The sequence below is a fragment of the Talpa occidentalis genome, unplaced genomic scaffold, assembly GCF_014898055.3.
Source record: "Talpa occidentalis isolate TD23 unplaced genomic scaffold, MPIMG_talOcc4v2.1 talOcc4.11, whole genome shotgun sequence".
Lineage (NCBI taxonomy): Eukaryota > Metazoa > Chordata > Mammalia > Eulipotyphla > Talpidae > Talpa > Talpa occidentalis.
Window position 1 is genome coordinate 79396105 of NW_023601104.1, and position 19291 is coordinate 79415395.

At 47.4% G+C, this 19291-nt stretch overlaps 1 protein-coding gene across 4 annotated transcripts in view; it reads right to left on the reverse strand.

Moving 5' to 3' along the window:
- The window catches only part of DGLUCY (D-glutamate cyclase), a 65669-nt gene extending 46899 nt beyond the window's left edge, over window positions 1-18770 (reverse strand). Inside the window, exons 1-2 of one of the 4 annotated variants that reach the window (XM_037503705.2) lie at window positions 5321-5462; window positions 483-562 (exon numbers count right to left, since the gene is read on the reverse strand). The gene's annotated coding sequence lies outside the window, so the exon portion shown is untranslated. The other 3 variants (XM_037503703.2, XM_054691616.1, XM_037503704.2) reach the window with 3 other exon arrangements.
- Window positions 18771-19291: the final 521 nt, after the last annotated feature.

Sequence of the window (19291 nt, forward strand, 5' to 3'; positions counted from 1 at the left end):
CAGGATGTGATCTTATTTATTTATTTATTTATTTATTTATTTATTTATACAAGCACTGGGTACAGTCAGAAGCACAGGAGGGTGAGAGAATTCACCAGAGCCAGAGCAGGGAGCAGAACAGGCAGAAGGACCGAAGTATACTGCTGAGGGGAGCAGCGGGCGGCAGGAGAGGTCTGCGCGCCATGTGGGACCCTCCTCCGGTGGCCGGGGAGCAGCCGGGGATTGAACCGGCGCTAGAGGCTGCGTGCATCTTCGCAACCCAGTGCTCAACCGCTGCGCCACCAGGGAGGCCCCAGAATGTGATCTTGAGGGGAGCCAAAAATAAGAAGACACTGTCCATTTCCAAGACGCTTCATAACCTAGACAAGATCACGCTAGCACAGAATTATGAAACTCCTTTCTACGTCCTGTAGACGTCTGGGACCACTTCCCTGGAGCCTTACGCTTGATAGTGGAGGAGCAGAACAAGTAGGTGTACAGACCTTGTCTCCACTTGTTAATTTTTGTGGTGGGAGTTGCTCAACGTTTGCCAAGAGAGTTGCTGGTGGCAGTCTAAATACAACTGTAAATGCACAAAATAGATGTTGCCGTAAGGAAGCAGGCATTTAAACTGCATAAATACTTCGTTAAGTGTTTTTTCATTATAGTAACAGAAACGAAAGAGTGGGAAAGGCTGGCAGCCATCACGGGTATTTGTGTATTTAGCAGGGCAGATCCCAAGAGGCAGAGAGTGCTTAACAAGTGTTTTCAACCAAAGCCAATGACAGTCTCTTTACTTCCCCTTCCCAGACGGTTTAGTCCTAGAGTCATTAGGTGGAGCAGGCGAGGTGGGTGTCTGCTTGGGGGTGGGGTGGTGGAGGGTGGGAAGCCATGGTGGACTAACTCGAGGGTCAAATGACACCCAGGGAGGGTGGCCTGAGCTGTGGTGTCACATCCTGATGGGGAAGGAGGGATTCCTCAGTGGGGCGGGGTATGGCAGCCTGGCCTGTGGTATCAGAAGGAAAGGAGTGTGTGAGTGTGTGTGTGTATGCGTGTGTGTTCTTTAGATCTGCCTGCGAGTAGCTACACTTCATTGGAATAAGAATATCAGGTGACCAGATTGTGGATTCTCCACACCATTTTCCATTACAATGAGTCAAGATTCCTTGTAGAGTGGTTGATGCCACAAGGGTGCAAGAAGATGGAGGAGGAGCTTGGAAGCTCTTGTGCCAAAAAATGGGATCAGATGTGCTCTGAGACTAATGGAGCCATGTAGAAAGGACCCAGGATGGAGGGACTCTCCCTGGTCAAGCTGGGAAAATTTGGGCTTTAAAATAAATAAGGGGCCTCCCTGGTGGAGCAAGGGGTTAAGTACCGCACTATGAAGCAATCCGCAGCCTCTGCAGCATGAGTTCGATCCCCGGCCAGCCAGGGAGCTATCCACATCGTGCAGCAGACCTCTCCTGTCTCACCCGCTGCTCCCCTCAGCAGTGTATTTCAGTTAGTCTGCCTGTTCTGTTTCCCACTCTGTCTCTGGTGGATCCTCTCACCCCATGCTTCTCTGGCCTGTACCCCAGCTCTTGTATGCAAAAATAAATAAATCTTCCACCAACAGTGCAGGAGAGTTCCTTTTTTGCCACAACCTCACCAACATTTGTTGTTGCTAGTTTTTTTAATATGTGGCATTCTCACTGGTGTGAGATGGCATCTCATTGTAGTTTTGATTTGCATTTCCCTGATTACAAGTGATGTTGAACATTTTTTCATATGCCTATTGGCCATTTGCATTTCCTCTTCAGAGAAATTTCTTTTTAGCTCTTCTGCCCATTTTTTGACTGGATTATTTTCTTTGCTTTTGTTGAGTCTCATCAGCTCTCTGTAGATTTTTGTGATCAGTCCTTTATCATTAGTGTTGGGTGCAAAAATGTTCTCCCAGTTGGTGGGGTTTCTCTTTGTTTTTGTTATTGTCTCTTTTGCTGTGCAGAAGCTCTTTAATTTGATGTAGTCCCAGCTGTTTATCTTTGCCTTCACTATCACTGCTTTGGGTGATGTGTCTGTAAAGATGTCTTTAATGTGCATACTGGTCCAACCACTATGGAGAGCTGTGTGGAGATTTCTTGACCTACTAAACATAGAGCTTCCATATGATCCAGCTATTCCACTCCTAGGTATTTACCCGAAGGACACAGAAACATCAATTCCAAAGAGCACCTGCACCCCTATGTTTATAGCAGCACTATTTACAATAGCTAAGCTTTAGAAACAACCCAAATGCCCAAAAATAGATGACTGGATCAAGAAGATGTGGTACATATACACCATGGAATATTACTCAGCATTCAAAAAAGATAAACACATGCAATTTGCAGCAACACGGACAGAGCTGGAAGGGATCATGCTCAGCGAAATAAGCCAGAAAGAAAAAGAAAAATACCGGATGGTGTCACTCATAGCAGGAATTTAGAAAACTTAAATAAGGGACCAGGAAAAAGAATAACTATAAGAAAGAAAATATCAAAATCAACAAACAACTATGAACCAGAGACACTCTATGGGGGATGGGGGGAAGCAGGGAAAGGAGGGATTGGGGTCAAAATAAGGGGGTTGTAATTGTATGGGGAATATAAAAATAAAATTTAAATTAAAAAAAGAAGTAAATGTAATTTTAACATACTAAAAAAAATAAAAAATAAATCTTTAAAAAAATTAAATAAGGGGCCTCCCTGGTGATGCAAGGGGTTAAGCACAGCACTATGAAGCACTATCCCAGTTCTTGTATGCATAAATAAATAAATCTTTAAAGACAAACAAAAAAATAAATAAGGATGGCAATGAATATAACTCACTCACTGATTCAGGAATCCCTAAGTCCATACGTATATAAAAATAACTGAAGTTGATGAGGAATGGGATATTTACATAGTTTCAAAGTCCCCCCCCATAATTAATTCCTATTAATTGAAAAGAGGAAAAGACTAGCATTCTAGTGGAGACACCTGGCAGATACCACCTCAACCACAAGACTGTGTGAGTACCTTGGTACAGGGATGAGCTGCAGTAGGCAGCCGGTGGCAGGAGGCAAGGAGAGAACACATTGACCCGCTGTGACATTCCTATTAAAGATGCAAAACCTGAATCTGATCCCCAGGAAACTTTAGAAAGAGTTTAAAGTGAGAGTCTACAAAATCTGGGCTCTTCGAGAGTGTCAAGGTCATGAAAGCCAAGCAGAGGCTGAGTTGCTCTTCCAGGCCGAAGGAGCCTGAACAGACACAACTAAATGCAAGAGATTCTGAGCTGGATGCCTTGGTGGGACAAGACACTCTTTCAATGGTCGGAGAGATTTGAATGGCATCTGAGGACTCGATGGTCGTAAGGAATCTGTGTTATTTTCCTGGTCTTGATGGTCGTGTTGTGATTAGGTAGGAAAGTGTCTTTGCACATAGAAATGCACAGGAAAGTAGTGGAAGATGAAGGGAAAATTATTTTGAGTTCAAGAAAAAAAGAGGGTGTTTTGCACCATCCTTGCAGTTTTGGGGACTTTGTGATTGTTTCAAAATGTTTAAATGATCAGAAATAAGCTCCAGAAAAATGTAATGGTAGATATACAAAATGTCACATACGCATACAATGGAATATTATTTAGCTCTAAAAGGAGGGAAACTCTGACACCTGCTAAAGTGGATGAAACTTAGGACATGATGCTTAGTGAAATAAGTTTGTCCTTAAGGGCTAAAGCTGTGAATCCACTTCCATAAGAGGCCTAGAGTCAAATTCACAGAGACAGAAGGTAGAACTACAGCTGTCAACAGCAGGGGACAGGGAGGAATGGGCAGTCAGTATTCAGGGGATTGAGTTTCAGTTTGGGAAGAAGGAAAATTCTGGGTGGTGTGAGTTATTCAGTGCCACTGACCTGTGCACTTAACAATGGTTGCAGTAGTAAGTTCTATGTTATTTACATTTTACCACATTAAAAAATAAACTTTTAATTAAAAAAAAAGTAAATCACAATTGTTAAGATGCACTCACTTTAAATGCTTACTTGCAAATTGTTGATGTGAAAAGCAACACCTGGGCCAGCGTGTCTTTGATTAAACATCAAATAGTGTCAAACCCGGTGTTCCTGTTCCAACCAACTCCGTGGACCAGAGCTGATCTTGGGAAAAGAAGGAAGGTTTTTGTATGTCTGCCTCACACAGCTAAACAGCAGCATTATGACTGTGTGAAAATTTGGGGAAATCACTGTCTGCCAAATGTGACTGTGATGTCCACTCTTAGAGACTATATAGAGTGTCTGAGAGCCTCGGTCTTCAAAGCAAATCTGCTTAGTGACTCAGCCAAATAAAGCCAAACCAACCAAATGGTGAAACCCCAGGTTAGGGCACTGTTCTGGGCAAGAAAGTCAGAGCCTTCCATTTCACAGTTCGCTTGGCTGGGCAAGCTAGAGCTTTCCTGCCTGCATATTCCCTGCAGAGGTCCTGCAGTGCCGGTGGGCCCAGCAGCCATGGAACACGACCTGCAAGAGCTATGGGACATGACCCATGGGTACAGATGCAGGAGATGTGGGTTAAGTGCATGACACTGGTAACAGTAAAGGCAGAGTTACACGGTTCCAGGGTAGCGTGGGTGCTAGGGGTAAGCCAGGCGTCGCTTCATGGCTAGCAGCCCTTCCACAGCACAACTCAACCAACAGCATGCCCTGCAGGGCCACTTCATGGTCACTGTGAGCACCATGCTCTGGGTGGCAGAGCTGGAGGCTGGGGATGGCCTTGGCTGGTGACAATGACCAGCTGCACTGCTGCACGCATGGAAGACATGCTGAGCTCAACAGCACAGCAGCTCTGCTCAGTGGGTCTCAGCCTCTTTGTGTCAAATGCCAGGTGTGCCAGGACAGGCATTTCTTTAGGACCTTCTAGTTCTATGGTTTCATAAACTATAACTACTTAGGCATATTTATGAGCTGATGGTGGTGTTAAGGGTCTCCCCCCTACCTCTGTTAGAGGTGTGTTTATGTATTTCTTTGAGAGTAAAATTCACTCTCAATTGATCAGCTTTTAGAATTACTGGTCTCAGAACCATATATTAGTCTAGAATTATCCATGCCCTGCCTGGATAATGGCATAACAGTATGCCATCTGACATCATAAATCTATGGAAAGAAATCTATCCCAGAAGTGGGTATAATGGGGCAGATATATTCAATGTCATCCTCTTATCCCATGTCGAACACAAGACATTAGGTTGAAAGGACATTGTGCATATTGGTTACATTTCAGAAAACACTCAACCAGTCTAAGTCCAAATAAGAATGACCAAAGCTTGGGCCAGAATCATTTATGCATACCTATGAACAGCTATGCAGAGATGGTTCTATACATGTCGTGATTTGGCTCATGTTCCAAAGGGTCTTTCAGTCTAGTAAGCTACATCAAGAAATAGTTGAAGCTGGGCCCATGTCTGTAACAGTTGGAAACTGAAAACCACAGGCTTACGTGTGACTGCGCCCTCCCCTCTCTGCCTCTGGTTGAGATTCCCTGCGAATTCACTTGGTGAGTATTGGCCGCCAAATGTCCTGGACTCGGGCTCTGCCCCACAGCTCTTTATTTCTTGTCACACAGACCCAGGGAGAGTTCCACATGCAGGCAGGATGGGGACAGCCACCTCCAGCTGTGGGGACAGGAAAGCTGGTGCTGGAAGTTTAGAGGCCAAGGCCATAGCTCTGCTGGGCAAAGGCAAAGATCCTTAGAAGAGTTCACCCAGAGGACTCAGAGACAGGGCCCCTCTGGGTGCCCTGGAAGAAGGGTGTCCTTCAGGGACCCCGAGTAAACACACTGAGAAAGTCAGAAGCCTCAAGGGACTTCAACTGGCCCTTTCTCCCTGGGTGCAGATGGCAGGTCTGGGGGCCCTTCCTGGGTGGGGTCCTGCTGTGCAGCAGCCAGAGCAGAAGAATGCAGGGTTCTCCCCAGCACTGCGTTTCCACGGGAACCGCTCCGCAGCCCCGTGCTGGGCGGCTTGCTCCATCTATCTCTATGGCACCTGTCACCATGGCACCTGCTTGTTCAGAAAAACAGAGGCTAAAAACAGAACCTAAGGGAAGGGGGGCAAGCCTCTTTCCTGCAGTCCCTCCCGTAGCTGGCGTTACACCTCACGAATTGCTCACGTGGCCCTTCCCATCCCCAGTTCCCATGCTGGAGGCAAACCTACAAAATAAAAGGCTTCCTGAAAGCATCATCTTCAGGGGATGTGGACAGAGGCTCCAGGAAGTCTGAGCTCTTCTTGTTATGGGTAGAAAATTCTGGGCCAGAGAGCCTGCTTAGGAAGGGGGTCCTCGCTGGGCCTGCTCAGGGCCCCTGATAAGGTGGGAAAGAAAGATGTGGGGTGTAGGGGGGAGGGGAGTGACACCCACGTGCACATAGGGCCCAAGAAGGACTGGGTTCAGTCCCACCAAGCAGGCCCCACGCTGCCCTCAGGGCCCAGGGGACATTCTCTGCTAGGGGGGGCTCCATAGGCCGGATAGCTTCCCTGAAGGTTTTCCTTACGGCATGAAGTCACCCTTCACAGAGCACTCAAGCCGGCCTCGAGTCAGAGGGAACTCGAGTTCTGATCCCAACTCAGTCCCTTGCCAGGACTGTGGTCTCTGTGTGCCGCCTCTGAGGGTTAAATTCACTCCTCCGTAAATTGGGGCTGAGAACATCTTCTCACGGGCAGACCACTTGCCGTGATGCTGCCTTCCCAGTGCTGGCTTGGTTTGCTCAGCTGTAGAATGGGGAACACAATCACATCCCAAGTTGCAACAGTTTGCAGGGGGTATAAGACTCTGAGTGGAGATGCCCAGCTGTTGGGGAGGAGGGGAGAGGAGGAGGAGAGTGACTCCCTGCCCCCGGCCGGCACCCCTATGAGGCAGGTACAAAAAGGACCCCGCTCACGAGTGTCCCTCTGCCTCCAGCCGCCTGCATCCACCTGTGTCCTTGTCAAAGAGATGTAGCTGAGGACAAGCTCATGTGTCCAAGCAGAAGTCACCACACAGGAGGGTCATTGGTCCCAGCACTTGCTGTGACTCAGGGGCAATGGCATTCTCAAGAACTGGAGGAAACCAGTGGGGTTCCCTCCTTGTGAGCCTCAGAGTCAAGCAGCTCTGGGGGCTCCAGTCTCCCCTCTGCCCACCTGTTAGCTGAGTGAGTCTGGGCTAGTCACTTAACTTCCTTTCCTTCTGGCCTGTGGAGTGGGTGATGCCTCCTGGCTGGGAGCAAGAAAGGAGAATGTGGGGGAGCCTGGAGCCCAGAGTCAATGCTCAGGAAATGTGGGCTCCCTAGCCTCTAAGCCCCACATGGAACATTCTAACATGTAAATACCCTATTTAATGAATAAAGGATTTGCCTGCATAATAGAAGGAAACAGGCCCACTTCCTGAATTTGCTGGTGGCTCTGGAAATGCTACAGTAGAATGCTGGGCTCATGCCCCAGACCAGGGATAGGCCAGCCTCTCCCCACCCCCACTGCCCTCTCAAGTGATCCACTTTTCCAGATCTTTCCCCAGAATGCTGGCTCTGCCAGCCACAGCTGTGGGCTTGCTCACATGCAGTTTACTAGTTCCTTTCTATTTTATAAAAGCAATTTCCTTTTTGTGATTTTGTTGCTGTCTCCCTGCCAATTCCTCCCCCGTCCCCCGGAGTGCCCAATTTCCATTTGGGGATCCATGTGCTTCCAAAGAACCATTGTCTAGTCCAAGGCTGTGGGGACAAACATGTGACCTAAGCTAAGCCAATCACATAACTCTAACCCCTGTGCATGGGGATTGGCTGCTGTGTCCTAGGCTGGTCTCAGAGATGCTCAGAGATGTTTCTGAGAAGGCATGGTGGGGGTGGGGGGTTGGCCATTGTGGGGGTGGCTGGTGGGGAGAGGGAGCCTATGCTGAACACCCTCATCAAACTGCTACTCCAGTGTGCCCTACCTCTGACTTCCTTCATTCTGTGAGTCCGTCAGTAAACTCCATTTATGTTTAAACCAATGTGAGTTGGATTTTCTGTAACTCAAGCACCAGGAGCACTACTGCCCCCCAATAGTATTAAGATCCTCATCACATTCAGAGCTCAATTTGAAAATCAGATGCTTGCAGGACCAGTCTCCCCAAAAGAGTGCAGTAAGATTTTCTCAATATACCAGAGTAGGCCTCTTTCGATCAATGCCCCCTTGGTATGGGGACCTAAGGTGGGATGGAGGCTCTGTGGAAGGGCCTGGAAAAGTCTGTTAACATCACTTAAAGACTTAGCCAGGTAGCTTACCTAGATTAGGGATCTCTCTAGAAGAAGCTTTTTTTTATCAGAGAAACCTATCTTAAGGTGGGTCATATACCCAGAGATAAGATTTTCTCGCATGGAGTCACCCCCTTCTTGTCATATGAAACCATGAGCATCTGTTGATGCTCAAGGTCTCCTAGCACTAGAAACAGGTCCCTGGCTCAGCCCATTTACTTTAGGATTTATAGTCATGTAAATTCTCCACAGGTATGTTATTAAATTTGGCTTTTTCACCTACTAATCTGTGTGATATTAATTTGTTCATCCAGCCTCAGAAGAACCCAGAGGGTTTGGGGAACTTTCCCCTGGACCCCAAGATCCCAAAGGAAGACTACCTAATTCTATTTCCTCCCTGACTTTGGTGCCCCTGTGTTATTTATTAAGAATCAAACACGTAGGTAACCCAAACAAGAAAGCCCTTTGACATCAGTAGTTTTCAGTTTTCCTGGTGAGGACATTGAGACCCCAAAAGATGTGAAGTCATTTACTCCAAGCTCACAGGTTTACTAGTTCGTGGTATGAGGACTAGAAACAAGGGCCCTGAACACTGGCTATTAATAAGCTTTGATTTGTTTTTCTAAATATTAACTTCTTTCATTTCCTCAGTGAGATGATCAAATTTTTGCATCGAAGGCTGCTTCTTCCTAATTTGATCATTCATTGTAGTTGCTGCAAAGTGTTTGTTACCAAATGATCAATGGAACACCCTGGTCCAGGGGCCTGACAATGCCCGGAGATCTGCTGAGTACTTTGAAAAGTACCAGGCACTAGGCTTGACATATGTAATCTCGGTTTTAAAAAATGGTTCATTGTGTTTCTATTATTGTTGGACCCACAGGCAAAGCCTGTGAGTAGAACCTGTTTGGACTGGAATCCAGAATCTATTTTGAGGAACAAATATGGAGGGCAGTGGCTCCTTCAGTGGCACATGGCTTCATGGAGAGGGCAAGCACTCAGGGTTAGAGTCCTGGCTCTGTTTATTATCTGGTGGCCTTGGGCAAGTTACTTTGTGTATTTGTGACTCAGTTTTCTTATTTGTCAAATGAAGACGTAATGCTGACACCTGTCCGAATTATTGGAGGACTGAATTCTCTCCAACACCCAGCATGAGGCCTGGTATTGTTGTGCTCTGTCCCCAGGACACCTCTTTGCTGGGTGAACCAGCGGCTGACCCTCACAGGCATGTGGATAATCGCCACCCCTGCCCAGGAGCCAAAGAGAGATATGGAAATTCAAAGAAATGTTGGCCAACAGGTGGGGAGAAGTTTCCATCCCATTCTTTGCCAAACATAGATTTGCTTCTGGAAAGCCAGAACATGCCAAGACATCGTTGCAGCCCAGATTGCTTTGTTTCATAGCAAATTCATTGTGTTTAGATTACAACTAAACTTTTTTCCTTTTGTCTCTGCCCTGCAAAGCATAGATAGTTCCAAATCTGAATGCCTGAGCCCTGGGTCTGACTTGTTAAAGAAAGGAACGGGGAATTGGTAGGTGTGAAATGGTGAGAGCAGCCAGGGTTCTCAGTAACTGGTATGTTTGTCAGCATTCTGGGTCATACCTCTTCAGGTAAGCTTGACTGAGTTATACTTCTCTGGGGTTTAAGTTGTAACTGAGGTAGGGAAGCCCAAGGGCCAAGAAAGGATAAGATGCCTTTACATTTTACTACCTCTTTTTATCGCCTCTAATACCCAAAGGAGGGGGTAGACCCAGCCTTTTGTTCCATCCCAGGAGAAGGCTTCTGTTGAACAGTTAAATCCTGCTGGAAGCAGTTTGGTTTCTTGTTATGGCAGACAGAGATTCTCAAAGTGTGGATCTCCAGGTTACCTGCACCAGAATCCTGTAAGACTTGTTAAAATGACACATTCTGGCTCCCTATGGTTCCTCTTAAATTAGACTCTGGACAAAAGACTAAGAACCTTAGGTAGTAGTTAAGAACAGGGGTTTAGAGTGAGATAATTATAGAATTAACTCCAAGCTCCAGTTCTACCACCTACCACCTTTGCACTTTGGGTAGGGGATCAGGTATTTAGCCTCTCTGGGTCTCAGTTTCATTGTGTGTGTGCAAAGGGAATGCCGAACAGTCCAGGGATCTGGGACTCACATGGTTGTGAGAAGGATGAAATGAAATAATACCCACTCAGCAATACTGGGCATATCGTCAATGTTCAATACATGCTAACTCTTCTTTTTATATGGCACATGTAACTCCAAAAGTCTTAGGACCCTACAAGACATAGTAAATGAGCTTGGGCACCATGACCAGTGTTTAAATCCCTACTGTTACTTTCTGCGGGTACAGGTTTTGACAAGTCTACAGAACAGTTGCCATGAGCCACAGGAGCTGGACCAGGGCTTGCGTCTGATCCTCACCATGCCAGCCAGGAGAGGGCAGCAAGAGAGCTGGAGTCAGACTGTGCAGTTCCAATCACAAAGCCTAACGCCAGGGGCACTCACTCAGAGAGGTCCAGACTGGCACTAATTTCAAAAGACTATCTCTGGTGGGTGGAGGTGTGGCAGCCTGTATTACTGGCGGGTGGTAGCTGCCTATCTGACTCTTGGCTTTTAGGGACGATTTGCCTTAGGAAGCCACACAAATGACGTTCTATCATAGGAAGCAACAAGACTTTACTGAGATGAAAATATCAGGGGACACGCTATGCCAGGGATTGGCAAACTTTTGTACATCTTGTGAGCATGGCATTTAAAGGGATGTTAAAAAGAAGAGAAAGAACATCTAACAGTGTGAGGGTTAATGATGTAGGTCAACTTGAGAGTCACAGGTGCCCAGATAATTGGTTAAACGTTGTCCTGGGTGTGTCTGTGATAAGAGTAGCAATGGAATTGGTGGGTCACCCCAAAGTGCGTGGGGGTGGGTGTACACCAAGTCATCACTGAGGGCAGGAATCGAATGAAAGGCAAGAGAAGGGAGAGTCTGCCTGATGGTTTGAGCTGAGATGTTGGTTTCCTGTCCTGGATAGAGACCGACACAGAGGGCTTCTGGCTTGGATTGTAATACACCATGCTTTCTGGGGCTCCAGCTAGCAGATGGCGGATGATGGGGCTCTTCACCTCCATCATCCCATTAGCCAACTCCCTACTATATGTGTGTGAACATGAACATACATACATATACGTATATGTGTACACATGTATGTGTATATATGTTGAAAGCATTCCTTGTAACCTGGAACAAGGCCTAAGCAGTCCCATTATCACGCTGTGTAGTAGCACAAGAAGAAGAAAGCAGATAGAAATATGAATGAGTTGGAAAGGAAGGGAAAAATTTGCATGTCGTAACTGACTGCATGGAAAATCCAACGCAATTGACCCATTATTATATTAGTAAGAGAGTTCAGGAAAACTACAAAATCAATATGTAAAAGTTACTTTTCTATTCACCAGCAACTATTAGAAAATTTAATTTAAAAAGATAACTATATCTATAATAGCATGAACAAATACTACACAGCAGGAGTAAATTTAACCAAACATGGGAAAACCCTTTATGGAGAAAACAGTAAAATGTCACTGAAAGACATTCAACAAGACCTAACACAATGAGGAGTGAGCATGTTCATGACAGAACAGAATACTGTAAATATTTTAGCTTTCCCCAAGGGGATGTATATATTCTAGGCAATTCCATTCAAAATTCTCATGAGATTTTTGTAAGGGAACATGATAAACTGATTCCAAAATTTATTTGGAATACAAAAGGGTCAAGAAAGATCTAGTCTAGGGGCCTCCCTGGTGGCGCAAGGGGTTGTCACGCAACACTATGGAGCTACCCTTAGCCACTGCAGTATGAGTTCGAGGGAGGTGAGGCCAGGGAGGTGACCCACATGGTGCAGCAGACCTCTCCTGTCTCACCCACTTCTCCCTTCAGCAGCACATTTCAGTCCATCCTCCTGTTCTGCTCCCCACTCTGTCTCTGGTGAATGCTCTTACCCCTTGTACCGCAGACCTGCACCCCAGCTCTTGAATGCATAAATAATTAACTTAAAAAAGCGCAGTGGTTGAGTGCTGGGTTGAGAAGCTGCCCACAGCCTCTGCAGCACCAGTTCGATCCCCGGCTGCAGGGTGAGGGTCCCACATGGCACGCAGACCTCTCTCCTGCTGCCCACTGCTCCCCTCAGCAGTGTACTTCAGTCCTTCTGCCTGTTCTGTTCCCCGCTTTGGCTCTGGTGAATTTTGTCACCCTCCTGCACTTCTGACTGTACCCAGTGCTTGTATTAATAAATAAATAAATCTTTAAAAAACAAAACAAAACACTAGGGGACTCCCTGGTGGTGCAAGGGGTTAAGACGCAACCTATGAAGCTCACTACAGCACAAGATCAATCCCTGGTCATGCTCAGCGAAATAAGCCAAAAAGAAAAAGAAAAATACCGGATGGTCTCACTCATAGCAGGAATCTAGAAAACTTAAATAAGGAACCAGGAAAATGAATAACTATAAGAAAGTGAAAATCAAAATCAACAAAAAACTATGAACCAGTGACACTTTTTTGGGGGGTGGGGGGCGGGAGGGGAGGGATTGGGGTCAGAATGGGGGGGTTGCAATTGTATGGGGGAATATAAAAATAAAATTTATTATTTAAATAAAATAAAATAAAATAAAATGTTTGAAAGTAAAAAAAAAAAAAAAAAAGATCGATCCCTGGACAGGGAGGTGACCAACATGGCGCAGCAGACCTCTTCTGACTCGCCCCCTGCTCCCCTCAGCAGTGCATTTCAGTTGATCTGCCTGTTCTGTTCCTCACTCTGTCTCTGGTGAATCTTCTCACCCCCCAAAGCTCTGGCCTATACCCCAGTTCTTGTATGTATAAATAAATAAATCTTTAAAAAAAAAAAAAAACACGAAGATGCACTTTTGTTCAGCCACATCACCTTCTACCAGTCCTTCCTCCAAATGCAGCACACTGCTGGGGGAGGGCGGCCGCTCTGGACAGAAAGCCTCACCTGCCCAGGATTAACAAGCAGCTGCCCTGCACAGCAGCCTGTTTTTTTGCCCAAGTCTTGATCAACTGTCAACCCCTCTGGGTCAATTGCAGTAGCACAGCGAATGCAGAGTGGGGAGGCAAGGAGTGTGGTGCTTCCTCGGGCTTAGCTTCTTGGGTGTGAAGTGGTGAGGAATCGCTGTCTCACCTGCAGAAGGCTCAGTGCTTTGCTTCCAAGTGTCTGATTGTTAAAGTTAAATGACGCGTTGACTAAAAATTTAATACACCCTGGAAAGTTGTTCAACGGACCTTAGCTAGGTTTTTGAGTGAGAGTTATAAGTTTCTGAAAACAGTTCGTTCCTTATCATTTCTGAGTGTGCGGCAGTTCGTGTGTTTCAGGGCTGGAGCGGCTTGAAGGGGAAAGGGGAGAAGCTGCGAGGACTGCTCCGAGCTTGTCGAGGGTGTGTTGCATGACCTGACAACTGGCAAGGAGGTCTAGGAGGAAGGCAGGAGGAGACACAGCAGGGGCGGCAGGCACACGGGGTGGAATGGGAGAGGGCTTCGGAGGTGGACAAGGAGTTGATGGGGAGCACCGTGTGATTAACTGAAGGAGTGTGAACTTTTTCTGACAGCTTTGGGAGCACTGAAGACTTGGCGGTGCCCTGAGCAGACAACACTGAGTATGACCCCGGCAGCTCTCCAGTGCAGGAACTGGGCAAGGAGGTCCCTCAAAGTCCTTTGTTATGTTGTGTGCAAAGCAATAAAAACTTTCCTCAACGATAGGAACTGGAAAGGGTAGCCTCACTAGGACATGAAATCTGGGTGAAGGCAACCATGCACCTAAGGCAGTGGAAACATTCCTGAAAATAAGGGATGAAGAGGGCGGCTCTTGGAAGAGGCAGATGAGGAGTTTGGCTCTAGGATGTGGAGGGAGAGGCAGGAGCTGGGGATCTGCGAGGAGCAGGGCATTCAGGAGCAGGCAGCAGGAGAGGGCTGCATGCAGGGGACAGCTGGGTGAGGACAACCAGGAAGAGAGCAGGGGGCAGGACAGAGACCCGCAGGGGACATTAAGGAGTAAGTGGAAATGGCAGCCCTGGGACGGATTCAGGAAAAAAGTGTCCAACAAAGTTGGGTGGAAACTTATAATTGGGCTATTGCACCCCAGGAAGGGCAGGGCAGCAATGTTCTGAAAGTGGGGTTCAGCTGGGAGGTTTCATACAGGACAAGTGAACAAGAAGGGTAATAGAAATGCAAGTGATTCAACAAAATGGACGATGACTGCTGAAGGAAGCCTGCTCATGGGCCACAGTGTCCCTGGGTCCAGAGGAGATCATGCTCATGTCTGCGTATAAACTATATGCCCTCCTCAAGAGAGATAGCGATTAGAGACAGATGATATAATAATGGAAAAAGCAAGATTTTTTAGAATCAGACACGGGTTTGATACCACCCTTGCCACCTCCCCATGAGCTCAACTTTTGTATTTATAAAAAATTAAAACTACATGTTTTTCAGACCTTGAAAGAACTCAATGAGATATCAGAAGTACAGCACCCCAGGTAGGTTGTAGACTCCACCAGGCACCTGTCTTGTTAGTAACTGCTCTAATTTCTGCCTCTAGTAGGTGCAGAACACATAGTGGGTCCTCATTGAATACAAATTCCCTCTTCCTCTTAGGCCATATTCATCAGGGCACCTTCTCGGTCCTGGAGTAAGCAACCTGTGATGACTGGCATTCTCTTCCTCGATCAAGCTGATCTCAATCACTGGCAATACTGACATTGAAACAGATCCACAAGTTCTTTGAGGTCTTAGGGTTCACCTTCCTTGACACTTATTTTCCTGAAATCACTAGGTTGAAAATAAGTGTCAAGAAGGGTGAAATCTAAGACTGCAGACATTCAGGACCTCGTGGCTGCCTGTCCAATCACCCAATGGGTAGTTTGGCTTCCCTGCCACACCCTGGGGGCTTATGCATCATCCCTGCTAGGTGGGGAACAGACCCCCTCCTCAACACAGATGAGGATGGGAACAACACAGGAGCCTTTCCCAGTTCAGCCACCAAGACACATGGATAACGACTCTCTGGTGACAAGGGAATTAGGAACTCACACTGCACACTGGAAAGGTTGTCCAAAGACAACAGTTGTCAACAACTGAGCCCAATGTCGCTCCTGCTGAGAGGTTTGGGCAGCGAGGGAACAGGCTGCCTAGCCCAGGGGACCAGCTTGCAGGAGATAATCACAAAACCCCCGGGAGTGTTTATCTGAAACACAGAGTTCAGAGCCATCCCTGGATTTTGCTGAAGAACAAATCCAAGGGTAAAACTAGCATCAAGTAGACAAGAAATAGCGCATGGGGGACTGAGAAGCTGGCAGACTGCAAAGACATTCACAACTTCAAAACAACTTCAATTTCAGGTCTGCGGCTCCCAATTTCTTTTCACCCTCTTTACCTTTTAGTTCATTATTACTCCTAAGCTTCAGGTGGGCATATTTAGTTGGCCCAGTTGGGGACTACATTTCCCATGCTTACCTGCAGCTAAATGTGCCAGATCTCTGGCCAATGGGATATGAGTGAAAGGACATGGACAACTTCCAGATGACATCATTTAGCAGGGGGCTCTCTGCCCTTCACCTCCTCTTCCTCCAGGCGGGGATAGAAGGTGGATGTGATTGGAGAGCAACACCATGGAGGGAACCTGGGTTCCTTTTCTTTCTTTCTTTTTTTTTTTTTAAGATTTATCTTTATACAAAAACCGGGGTACAGGCCAGATGCGCGGGAGGGTGAGAGGATTCACCAGTGACAGAGCAGGGAACAGAACAGGCAGACTGATGAAACACACTGCTGAGGGGAGCAGTGGGTGAGACAGGAGAGGTCTGCTTCCCAATGTGGGATTCTTGCCGGCCAATCGGGATCAAACCCGTGCTGCAGAGGCTGCAGACAGCTTCACAGTGCCGTGCTCAACTGCCTGTGCCACCAGGGAGGCCCTAGAACCTGGGTTCCTGAGTGATTCTGTGGAGCAGAGCTGTTGACCTGCCGTGGACTGACCATCTGCCTCTTAGCCATTAAGTGAAAGAGAAACACATTTCTATCCTTTCAGAGCAAATGTATTTTGGGGTCTTCTTGTTACAAGTTACTTTGTACCTTAACTAATGCAGTGTTTCCCAAAAGTACAGGTAATCATTTTGGTACTGATAGTAGCAGTTGTTGAAAGTTTACTGTGTGCCAGGCATTTTTTAAAATATGTTACATATATTATCTCATTTAATCCACACAACTGTCTCTAGCCAAGCACTGTTAAGCCCATTTTTAAAAAATGGAGGCACAGGGAGATTAAGTACTTGTCTAAACACTCTTAGCTGTTAAGCAGCCTAACCAGTAGTCAAACTAGTATTCTGCATGGAGACCATACCCTTAGTCACTGTTTTTCAAAGCATAACTTTTTACAATTCTATCAGTCAAAGGGACAGTTCAGTTTTCCAGAGAGCTGTGCCTGAGCATCCAGATTTCTACAAAATTACTGCAGGTCCGAGACAAGTCATTTAACTTCTCTACTAGTTGATTTTTCACCAAGAGAGCAAAGAGAAGGAGTCTCAAACTACTGACTTCACAGAACTGCTGGAGGGAGAAATAAATCCCTGTATGTTTAAGACATGCTTTGAAAGCTATAACGTGTGGCATAAAGGAAATGTTGCCTGAAGGCAGGCTGGGAAATCCTTAAACCCAAAAATAACAAAATGCACTCATTTTTAAAAAAAATGCAAATATCATCTAGCAATTTGGCAGATGGCCTGCAAAGGCTGCGAAATCTGCTAAGGAGAGGGGCGTGCTTGGTTTTGAGCGTCTGTCATCCTCAACTGAAAAAGGGAGAGAGTAACTGAAATTAATTGCAAGAGAGCATACCTGTTTCTGGCTCAACATCCCACTCCCTCCCGCACCCCCCCCCACCCCCATAACAAGCACGCACGCGCACACAGTGCATTCAATAGCACAAAAGCACTAATCCCCAGGGCAGGAGTAGCAGCAATCTGCAGTGCCTATGAGAACCAGGGCGGGGATGCAGGAGATGGGGAGTGGGGACGGGTGGGGAACACAAAATGCTTCCAGTGTGAGAGATTAGGGACTTTGGTGAACAGGTAGCTCCCCACTCAGCTGGCCAGTTGCAATGTGGGCATGATGTTGACAAACCTTCTAGAGGCATGCACAAAATTTCCCCATTTCCCAAGGACGCTTGCATTAAAAGTAAAACATGTCAGGGCCACCCATTGATCTCCTGGGATCTAGTCCAGCTGGGAAGTCCCGGCTGAGTCTCAAAAGTGCTTCCTTATAATTATATACAAGCCACAGAGCACTTTCTCTCCTCTTACCCTACCCCACCCTGATCTGCCTTGCCTGGCCTCACCCCACCTTCCTCTTCCCTCTTCTTCACCCTACTGCCTCCTCCAGGGAAACCAGCTGTCCTTTGACTCTTCTCTCCCACCTCTCCTTCCAGTACTTTTGGCTTGTACCCTGTTCTCTTGAAGACACAAAAGTAACTTCCCACTCCCTACTGCCAACACTAACCATCTTTTTACCAACCAGAATCTCTTCCCTGCCCTCCCCCAATGCATGATAAGGTCTACATGAGTCCTCATGAGCTAAGGTGGGCTCCACTAGCTCTCAATCACCCTTAATGAAGGTATAGGGGAGACACCCCAAAGTCACATCTCTTTATAGTAACCTGTGCTTGCGGCTCAGCCCGGCTCTGGCCCAGGCCTGAGGCCAGCACACGCCTGGCTGGAGAAAGCCTCGAGTGGATTTGCAGAGCTCCACCTCCTTGATGCTGCCCTCTCCCCCACTTCCCTGCCTCCAAGATCCCTGCTTGTATCCTGTAGGTTCTGGAGAGTTCACACCCCCACTTCTGGGGTCCCTCACTGCTGCCCTTTTTTGACCACTAGCTTCATCCCCAGCTGTTAGGCCATCGGCTGACAGTTAACCTCTGCTGGTTTCACTTTCACTTTCTCAGCTTTCACATGACCTTGGGTTTGTCAGGACCACGATGGGGCAGAAAGGCCCACCTGGGAGGGAGGGCAAAGGAGGAGAATTGTTGCCCAGGCCAGAGGTGTGGTCAGTGGGCAGATGCCACCCATCGTGAGCTGAGCCTGGCATCTCAAGGAAGAACAGACCTCCCGTGGAGAATTTCATGAATCTTCTGCCCTGTGATTGGCTTTGCCCCGTTTAGCCCTGGGGAAAGGGGGCTGCAGAATCTTCGAACCCCCTTGGCACCTCAAGTGGGAGGGGTGGGTGGATGTGGCCGGGGGCATAGCGGGGCTGCTGTGCTCAGTGCCTTGCTGACTTACTGTTTGTTTGGTTCGTCTGGACTCGGGGCTACAAACAGTTCCTCTCTTTGTTTCCACCGCCTTGCAGCTTGCAGAATGTGTGCTTACAAAGCTCCCTTTTCTTCTGCTCCCCCGCGCCAGCCTGTCGATCTGTAGGGCTTGGGCCTGCAAGCCCAGGCCAGCCCCAGCCTGACTGTCTCAGCCTCCCCTGCTCAGCAGCCGGTGCCCATGAGGCCAGTCCAATGGCTGGGGCCTCCTGGCTGGCAGCCAGCCCCAGTTCTTAAAGACGCAGCGCTTCTGACAGCTGGGTAGACGCTGCAAGCGTGTGTCTATGTTCCCTGCAGGAGTTAACCTACATAGTTCAAGCCTGGTCAGCCATCACCTGGGGGAGGAGGGGAATTTTGAAAAATCCTGGGGCCTGGGCTGCAGATCCTGCAGTTCTTATGTCACTGACCCAGAAGTGCAGCTTGGGAATCACAGATTTTCCCAGCTCCTCAAGGGAATTTCAGTGTACAGTCCATCCTGGGAGTCACCATCTATGCTTCTCAAGCTTCAGTACATTTGGGAACCACTTGGGGGTCCTATTAAAATGCAGATTCCAGTCCAGAAGGTCTGGAGCCAAGGTCTACAGATCTAACAATTCTCAGGACAGGTACCCTCACCACAGGTACAGCTGAGGGGACCTTTGGACCTGTATCCACCACCCACACCTGGAGGCCTGGGTAAGTTTCTCTTTAGACCTCAGTTTCCTTGGCACTC